Source organism: Austrofundulus limnaeus, unplaced genomic scaffold (assembly GCF_001266775.1).
Source record: "Austrofundulus limnaeus strain Quisiro unplaced genomic scaffold, Austrofundulus_limnaeus-1.0 Scaffold32, whole genome shotgun sequence".
In the NCBI taxonomy this organism is placed as follows: domain Eukaryota; kingdom Metazoa; phylum Chordata; class Actinopteri; order Cyprinodontiformes; family Rivulidae; genus Austrofundulus; species Austrofundulus limnaeus.
The window spans coordinates 2684974-2693894 of record NW_013952434.1 but is presented as its reverse complement, the minus strand read 5'-3'; the positions used below and the strand labels follow the sequence as shown (position 1 = coordinate 2693894).

Genomic DNA, 8921 nt, shown 5'->3' with positions numbered 1-8921 from the left:
ACACACACACACACACACACACACACACACACACACACACACACACGTAATTATTAGCTGTATAGTTCAGCCTGAAAAATGAGCTCAAACTCGAAGCAAAAACACCCATCTCACATTTCTCAGTTTTTGCAGATTTTGAAAGCTGTTCTGCCGGATTTTAACCACTAGATGGCGTGACGGACTGCTAAAGTGCAACCCTATTTTTCCTTTAGTGAGCTGACCTAGTTACAAGACAATTTGGGAAATAAATATAGATGAAACATGCCCCTTAATGCTAAGAGATCTGGCTTCTACAGGAACTAAATAAACACTAAAAACACAGCGAACTGTAATAATTCCCACAGGAGGCGATGATCCAAACATGCAGTAAAAGGACTTCCTGTTTGTGTTGGGTGGCCTTCTTGCTATCTCAACATCCATCCAGTGTTCACCGCTAAGCATTCATTAAGTTATTAACTACAGCCTGACAGGAGACACGTCAACATTTTGCTTTTTATGCCGTGAGATTGACTAAATACAAATAAATGACAGAAGATGTTTCAWGAGAGGTTTTAATGAGTGACAGGATGTACATCATTTTTATCCAACTTTTGTTTTGRTGCAGTTTGCACATTTTTAAACCTACCACAATGTTCTTGAGAGAATGCATGAAATTCAGAAGTAAGGTCTGCTGCTACTTTTTGTATTTTTTTTTTTTTCGGAGAAAGCAAAAGTTTGCAAGATTTTGCAAAAACTACCAAACTGTATTTCATGAATGTTGGTGCAAAAGAAAAGGGAAGAACTAAAGAAATTTTCTTTTGATGCAAATCAAGTTTTAACTTTGCAAAACACTTTTTTGCACCAGCAGAAAATGAGCTCCTCATATCTTCTGTTTTCCACTTTTCATATCAACATTTCAGGCCTTTTTATGTCCTAATCGTTTAATTATAACAGACGTTTCAGGAATCCAGTATATTAGGGTATAATAATGTATCTTTATGTTTGTACTAATGCTATTCTTAGGCTTAAAGCCTTTTCTTTTTAAATTAGCCTATTATGGCTCTGTTTGAGGGCATCGTTGATTTTAGATATTTTTAACAGGGTTTAAAATCGAGCCTTTCTTCCAGCTTTGACTGCTGTTTTATTGTTCTTTTTTATTTGATAAATTTTAGTATTTAATGTGTCTTTTGCTGTTTTGTAGCACTTTAGGATTTTTACTAATTAAAAGTGTTACTAATTAAGTTCATTATCATTCTTAATATATCAGTTTAAGGTCGGCTCATTGATAAAAGATGCAGATAAAAAGGGCTAATTTATCAATCAGAAGAGGAAACCAGGAGAGTGTATATGATCAAAGAATACCAGCCAGGTCGCAACACCCAGCTGTTTTTGTGCACAAATAGAAAAAGAAAGCGTCTGGACTGGATCAGATCACAACTAAATGGTTTTGAAGTTCACTAAAAATCCTTGTAGCGAACGTCGCCTCTGCGTTGGTCGTCTCATTTCAGCAGAGTCTCAGTCACAGCCAGTCACTAAGGAAACTGATGAAAAGCTTCTATATATACACACACCCATATACATAACTCAGACTCCTCTGCTGTCTCCCTCTCACACACACACACATACACACAATCTGCTGCCCAAGCAAAGCTCACACACGMTGTGGTTATGACAACAGCAACCCTCGCCTTCCTACACACTCTTAACCAATCTCTCTTCGCCCCTGTCAGCTCCCTTGTTTTTTCCACGTCTTTCCATCTGTCTCTGTATGTGTGACTGCAAGTGTGTGTGTGTGTGAGTGCAGGAGCATGTGAAGCAGCAGGTGTAGACCCATCTCAACGGCAGCACACCGAACACGCAAACTAAATCACGGCAGCCAGAGGGGGTCTTTACGGCGGCGCGTCGTTTTTAAAAGTTAATACACGCTGGTGTAATCTTCACAACATATTCTTGATCCTCGCTTCTGCAATCGTGTTTAACAGCGCCTGTCCTCTGAACTCTGGGAACAAACTCGCTGGCAGTGTAGTGCGCTGCTTCGACCCATTCACAAACCTGTTAATCCACACACTCTATTAGATCCTWGCGGGTCACACACACTCAAAATCCCATGCATGTGTGTGTGTGTTTGTGTAGGATTAGGGAGGGATGGCCACGGACAGACAAATCACTGCTAAGCTCCCCTTTTGCTGAATAATCCTACTGAGTGTACACACACACACACACACACACACACACACACATGAACAGACTTTAATACTCTCATTCATTTTTACACATGAACAAAGCACTTATTTGCACACACCCACTCACACAAACAAACAGTGGGCATCCCAGACTTATGCAGTCAGAAACACCCAAAACATTATTCCACAGACAATTTGTAATCCTGCTTAAGAGAGTGTGCGTTTCTGCACAAAAGGGAGCAAGGAAGAAGTGTGTGAGGGGAGGAAATAAAAAGACTTTGATAAGGAGAGAAAATTGCAGAGGACARTAATTAATTTGTTCTACTCAACCAACGGAAAACGCTTCGTCCGTTCAGTCAAAAACATGAGATATTTTATTTCAGCCTGCTTAAAAACAGAATTTTTAAATAACCACATCTCCGTCCTTAATATGGCTGCTTTGGGGTTTGTAARATAAAACAGTGTTTTAGGATTTAAGTGGGGAAATTGCAGGTTTTACCCTGAGCTCCCTGGGTTGCGTCGATTGGCTCGTTCTGGTGCATTGCCATGGTAACTTAYGTGGCAAACATAACCTGTTGGTTGTGAAATTTAAGGCATCAAAACGCCATCAGCTGAGCAATCAGGACTTCCGAACAAAAAAAAAAAAACGTGAGGACAAACTAAATATCTGCGTTTGGAGAGCTGAAACCCTTTTCTGCTAAAGATCAACATTAAAAGTCGTCTTGTTTTCCTCACGACTATATTTTCCCCGTGTTTATAACACTTCCTCATGTAGGCRGTGGGAAAGCGAGCAGGGAGTCAGGTGATATGAGTCAGATGGTTTCGGAGCTGATTCAGGTGGAAGACACGTTGGCAGGTGTGAGATGAGTGACTCTAGACGCGCTGCAGGGAGAGCAGAGTTAAGCAGAGCAACGGCGGTGACGAATGTGAGTACAAACAACCAACTGGGAGGATTTGGTATGCACACACTTTGCTTCTTCTTCTTCTTTTTTTTTTAAATAAATAGATGGAAGAAGAACATATAAACRCAAAGCAGCTGTGTCTGGTACAGTTTATCCATGAAGGTGATAAGAACTAAAAACACCTCCACCCAGCTGTCTGCACTCAAACAGGAACAAAACGTTACATAAAATATMATTTGAAAAAAGTCATTTGTATTTCTGTAAGAATCACCTGCTATTTAACATTTCTTCAATAAATATTGAYAGAAACTGAACCCTGGTTTGGACTGTTTTGACTTGTGGCCCGCTTGAGTAACTGAGTTCAACATCCCTGCTTTAAAGGGGACATGTGCAAAATTCACTCTGGCTCCAACATGTAAGGCTGGATGCACAAGTCTTCCCTTGTTGACATCTTTTAATTAATTTGTAAATGAAAAGTTTCTGAGCCACTATATAGTTGTAAACCCCTCTTTCAAGGCGCCTTGTTTGCATTTAAAGAGACAGCCTCAAAACGAGTTGATCTGAGATGCACCTCAGAAAAGTGGAGTTACAGTAAGGAGGAATTCAGATCAAAGCATTGCAGTTCCACTTTATATAGACCCCAACTGAATGATTTAAATGTGGGAAAAAAAGGATTTAAAGCAGGATATGATGATGTGCCTGTGACATGCATATTCCTCAAATACATAAATTCAAAGAAAACATCTTCATATTTAAGAAAGTTGAAATAATACACATGATTTAACCTGTTTTGTCCCATAACTGGCATATTTTCTTTTGAATTTGACTCAGCCAAAGTGAAACAGGAAGTGACATCAAAGGGGAACTCTTTCACAAAGAAAACTCTCTGGTCTTTGTTTATGAAAACAATATTATTTGAACTCCGACTCTTCATCTCTCTGATAGTGACTCAAAATAATCTAAAGAAACATCAGATTCTTCTCTACAGTCTGGGTTGTTAGCCGTTTTAGAAAATCTCTGTTCACATGCAGACATTCCCCTTTGACATCACTTCCTGTAACTTCACAGGCAGATATCTGAACAACTGTTCATCTCAGCGACATCAATTTTTTTTTGCAATATTTTATCAATGTCTTCTTTCAAAAAAATGCATTCATATGTATTACAAAAATTTGACGTCACAGCCACTTTAAGGGATGAAAGCAGTGCAGTGTAGTGCAGTATGTTATGCACTGTGTACGACTTGCTTTAATGTTTAGAGGATTTTTTTGCGAAGGGAGCTCTGCGTCCAAAATATATTTGTATTATAATGTACTGTATAATATGAAATCATATCCAACGTGATCCCTGCAGCTAAAAGAGATGGGCGGACCGCTGTGTTTGCTGAAGGTGAACTCCCCAGCTGTAAGAGGAAGGGCAGACAGGCAGTAGTTGGGTCACGGCAGCAGGGAGAAGTGAATGACTGCTCAGTGTGCGTCCTTGTCACGGAACAATGTTCCCCACCTTTTTTAAAAGACACGTGAATAAAAATATAAAACTGGCAGCAGTCGAGCACAYGCCTCAGGAGCACACAACAAAATACAGAACTCAGTCGCCATTAAAACAAACACATTCAACAGCTACGCATTATACAAATCTATATATTTTTGTTTGTTTGTTCTATGCTGACAGGCAGCAATTAAAGAGCACTTCCATGTGAAAAATGTAACACTGCCTTTTTATGCTTCAAGAGCTCTTTTTGCTTTCTGCACTTAAGAAAAATAAACTTCCATTATTTTTTTCTATATGAAAACAGACAAAACACATCCCCAAAACACTATGTGTGCAAACATCTCAAATTTGCTTCATCCAAACATATCATCTAAGAGTCAGAAGAACAATTTGGTCATTACTCGCTTTGGTTTTCTATTCTAAAAAAAAAAAAAAAAAGACAGTGCAGTTTTTCATATGTGTGTCATTGATGAAAAATCCACACACACAGAATTGCCGGGAGGCCGGTTGTACGCATCCTCGTCAGACACAACCTCCCCCATGACAATGACCCCATTTTCAATGCCAAACCCCACATGGGCCCGGAGGATCACTTTGGTTGGACTGAAGTTATGTAACACGCTGCAACGGCACTGAGAGAAAAGAGGGAGAAGAGAGGTGAGGAGTCAAAGACAAAGAGGAGGAGCTGAACAAAAGGTACATCACTGTGTAGTAAAAGTGCAGTGAGACAGAAAGAGAAGGGATAACGAGAAAAAAAAGACTTGAGAGATCTATCAGCTGATACAAGTCATGCAGACAGCCTCCCACTCCTGAGGTTATTGATTTGAGGATTTCGTGCTGAATGTTGTGGATGTGTCTGTGTGTGTGAGTGACAGTGAAACTCTGGCTTTGAGCCCCGGGGCATAATATACAAGGAATCTCTTATTTGAGAAGACATTTAGTCCTTCTCCTCATAGCTTGTGTGTAAAAGCACAAACGTTGAAATGTTGGAGCGTGACAGACAAATAGCATAAAGAAAAAAGCAGCACAAAGACACYTGTTTATATATGTATATATGCTCGTAACATTTGTATGCCTACAGCCTAAACAACATAAAACAAACTGTGCAGAGATTATGCTTTAGTTTAAAATGAGTAAAAGTCAATGGGATGACCTCTTGAGTGACAAAAGCAAGTTTGTATGTCTGTGTTTCAAGAGGACTGCATAATGGAATGCCTGAGCTCAAGACTTGCCAAGAGCACTTTTCCCATACGCCTGRGAGCCAAGACTTCCCCGACCAGCCAAGAATAGTACTAACTCTCTCTCACAAGCACACACACACACAAAGATACACACAAACACACACTTCTCACTGTTTGCATGAGAGAAAAAAGGGTAAGAGCCTTGCTGGCTTCAAGCAGCACAGTCAAAGTCAAGAGAGAAAGAAAACCATCACACAGCAGGGGTTAGCAGCAGTGAGCGTCCCCAGACAAACACACACTTTGGGAATATGGGTTTTCGTTAATACTACACAGCGATAAAGTTTTATGGACTTGAAGTTGAATTAAGTAAGAAGCAAAAGAAAGAAGGCAAGATTCCAGTAGGGAACCCTGTGCGCTCGGTTCCTCTGCTGCTCCCCGTGGGGTAAATGGGTTCACTCTATTTGTGAATGTACATCTGCATATGTTTGTGAGAACGGTAAACAAGCGCAGGTTTAATTCCTTTTGCCACTGCAGAACATGACACATTGAGGCAACAGAAGCACAGAATGCATCGTTGGCAGTTGTATGCCTCCTTCAATTTAAAGCCAAGAAAATCATAAAATTGGAKCCATACTAAAGGTGACTATAAACACAAAAAAACAGCATTTCTACTGACATTATATTCTCTATAAATCCCTCTCCACCTGGAAAAGTGCACTCTTTTATTAGACACGTTTCAGCCACAAAACAGCCACATTAAAACTACCGTTTACTCATTTACTGCACTGGTTTGAACCTGTGCAGGGTTGCAGACAGGATTTTGGAAGAGAGCGTTGACACCAAATCAAATTACATCTAAGAAGAAGGGAAACGCTTATTTCTGTTTGCTGTTTCAAAGACAAATAAGCTTGTTTGAAGATGTTTATTATTGTTTTCATTGTATGCATGGTTTGTCAGTGTGTTTAAGTAATGACATGCACTACTTTTGGTTTTTAGAAAACTAGCAACCTCTGTAGCACCAGTATAAGCTAAAAGAGTCAATGTACATCCCTGCACATGCATGAGGAGAACATACAAACTTCACACCAGTCAACAAAGATTTCTTATTAGAAATTGTCAGTGGTAGCTTTTCTCCAAAACAAGGGTCTAACTTCTCTCTTAAAACATCAACAAATAAAATCGGATTGAAAAAAAAACTCTACTTAAAAAAGTTAAAGCTTTACTTGAATGCTTGTTTACGTTGTTTTTTTTAACACAAGCTAACAGCTACAAAGGAGACTATTCTTCAAGCAGAAGACCTGAGTTTATATCCTTGACCTCATCTCCGTGCTCGGCTAAACTTCCTGTCAGATAATCGCCAGCAGCTCCAAAGCTACTCTGCTGTGTCTGACCTCTGCAGCATGACGTCGCTTTGTACTCTGAGTAAGAATTTCTTCTCTTGAGATCGATACTTTTCAGAAAAAAAATATGAACCTATATTGCAAGTACTGCTAATTAAAAAAAAACTCACACCAGGGGTAGCTTTTGGAATTTAAATCATTTTAGGAATGGCAGAAAACATAAGACCCAAACACATAAAATTGGTMATTTCAACACATACACATTWGTGTTAAAGTGTGAAAATGTGTTGSTGCTGCAACWAAAAGCTCATTTACAACCTGACAAACAAATGCACTGTTACTAGGCAGGATAGATTTCCCTCATTTAAAAAAAGCATCTTCTCCAATCTTCTCAAACGCAGTAAACACATTTTTTTWATCTCCATTAGCTAAGGCTCAGTGRCTTCATTTGAGCAACTGAGTGAGGCCTTTTTCTTTCTGTGTAACGTCTTCATAGAAGCTTCAGAGTGAGTGAATAAATAGTCGGTTATCATATTGTTTTGGTCAACTCGTTAAACTGTGTGACAGATAATGAAGGTTAGAGGAGCGTGATACGTTTGAGATACGCCGTAGTTCAAAACTTTAGAAAGGGAGCTCACGAGCTGYCTCTTCGCTCTGTTAAAACATTCATTTGTGCAGCTGGTGGATTGATGGGTTTATCAGTAAAACAAGGATCTTAGCTGTGGAGAACACAAGGCTGGAAAGTCCTCAATGCCAGAAGTAATAACATCAGATTAAACACGAAAGTCAAATTTACAGCTTTTAGCTTGGAATACCAATGTGACACTAGTTTGTTCTAAATTATCAGTCTCAACCCCAACCAGAAAAACAAGATGTACAGTCAGGAGCTATTTATCTATAAAGCCAGATTACTTGCTTTTAAATAACTTATCTGCATGGTAAAGATGTGTTTCAGGAGGGTCAAAGACATCCTCACCTCATTCAAGTAAAATGCTCCAGACACCCTGGTTTGTCAGCAGGTGGTACAGGCCATGGAGGAGCTCAACGCTATCCCAGACTGCAGTATGTAGACCGAGGGTCTTGGCACTACCTGTTGAATGAAAACAACAAGGATTATTTCTCCATCTCCATCCTCTACTACTTATCTGTAGTCGGGTCACGGAGGCAACAGGTCTAGGAGAGAAACCCAGACATCCCTCTCCCCAGTGACTCATTCCAGCTTGTCCTGGAGCAGAGATTCTTAACCCATGGAGCGCCACCTTGAGGGCCTTTAAAGAACAACAGTTTTTAACTTTGGGCCGCAGAGCGCCGCAGGACCGCATTGATTTAGAATAAGGTGCAAYACACTTTCGCGCCACTAGTAGCGGTAGTGCGTCACTCAGGTGTTTAACAACCTTTTTAATATGTAGAAGAAGAACCTTAGAAACCTGCCAAGAATGGAAACTTATTTTAAATGAAAGGTAGAAGYAAAAATGAAAGTWACTCATCAAWAAAACACCAAAGTTTTTCACTAATATGAAGAGCAGCTTCTGTTTTTACCATGCAATATTTTAAGTTCAAAACATTATCAAATACAGTTACAGAACTATATTTTAATTTGCACTTTAAATTAATTTTGTAGTTTATTTTTAAACAGTTTAAATGTATTTTAAAGAAATTTTAAACTTGTCAAAAAGCTGTTGTTACTGTTATTGTTTGTCAGTAATATGAAGAGCAGTTTCTGGTTGCAAAAGTTTAAAAAGGCTATATTTTCATTTGTACTTTATCAGTTTTATTTTACATATTTTTTTTAATTTGAAACATTTACATTAAACATTTTAAATTTATTTATTTTATGCCCTCAAT

The 8921-nt window shown here is 39.1% G+C and overlaps 1 protein-coding gene across 3 annotated transcripts in view; it reads right to left on the bottom strand.

Annotated features, from left to right (window-relative positions):
* The window catches only part of atxn1a (ataxin 1a), a 105039-nt gene that overhangs the window by 25293 nt on the left and 70825 nt on the right, over positions 1 to 8921 (bottom strand). For 2 of the 3 annotated variants that reach the window (XM_014005865.1, XM_014005866.1), the window contains one exon: positions 8053 to 8166. The exons of the other annotated variant lie outside the window; for it this stretch is intronic. The gene's annotated coding sequence lies outside the window, so the exon portion shown is untranslated. The remainder of the gene's footprint in view (positions 1 to 8052; positions 8167 to 8921) is intronic. 3 annotated transcript variants of the gene reach the window in all.